This window comes from Palaemon carinicauda, chromosome 15 (assembly GCF_036898095.1).
Source record: "Palaemon carinicauda isolate YSFRI2023 chromosome 15, ASM3689809v2, whole genome shotgun sequence".
Classification (NCBI taxonomy): Eukaryota; Metazoa; Arthropoda; class Malacostraca; order Decapoda; family Palaemonidae; genus Palaemon; species Palaemon carinicauda.
This window is the reverse complement of record NC_090739.1, coordinates 8,834,740-8,835,434: the sequence shown is the minus strand read 5'-3', so window position 1 is coordinate 8,835,434 and position 695 is coordinate 8,834,740.

The following is a 695-nucleotide window of genomic DNA, read 5'->3' as shown; positions in this document are numbered from 1 at the left end:
GAAGAAAAAAACAGTAATCCCATAAATTCAATCACTTATTAATTAAATTTCCCTTTCTCCTATTCATGATAGAACCGTAACTCATTATCGTCACCCAACAAAGACTAAGGAAATGGATATCCAATTATTGATAAATTCCATTATTAAATTATTTCTTTCGTTTTTTTTTTTTTTTTTTTTTTTTTTTTTTTTTTTTTTTTTTACTGTGGGTAACTGAAGTCGAATCATTCTCCTGCTTCATCACTGTCTGACCTTCGACATATCCGTCAGTTTGATGGAAGAATTATATTTGCGAAAGGTTAATGGGATAAAATTTATCAAAAGCTTTCATCAGCTCATTATTCGTGAGGTCGAATGTCTTAATCATTTTCTTTAAAGTGGAGGTAAGAAATTTTCAATCTTTTCAATGCTTGTCCTGCCTTCAGAATGATACATTAACACTTAGATTATATGTATTTCTTTTATAATCTATATATATGTAATATATAAATCATCTCTGTAATTAATTTTCTTTAAAATGGAAGTAGGAAATTTTCTATCTTTTCAAGGTTTGTCCCGCCTTCAGAATGATACATTAACACTTAGATTATATGTATTTCTTTTATACTTTATATATCGCAATATATAAATCATCGTTGTATTTAATACCTTATTATTTATAATATTATTAGCATAGGTATTCATTTTGATAACTG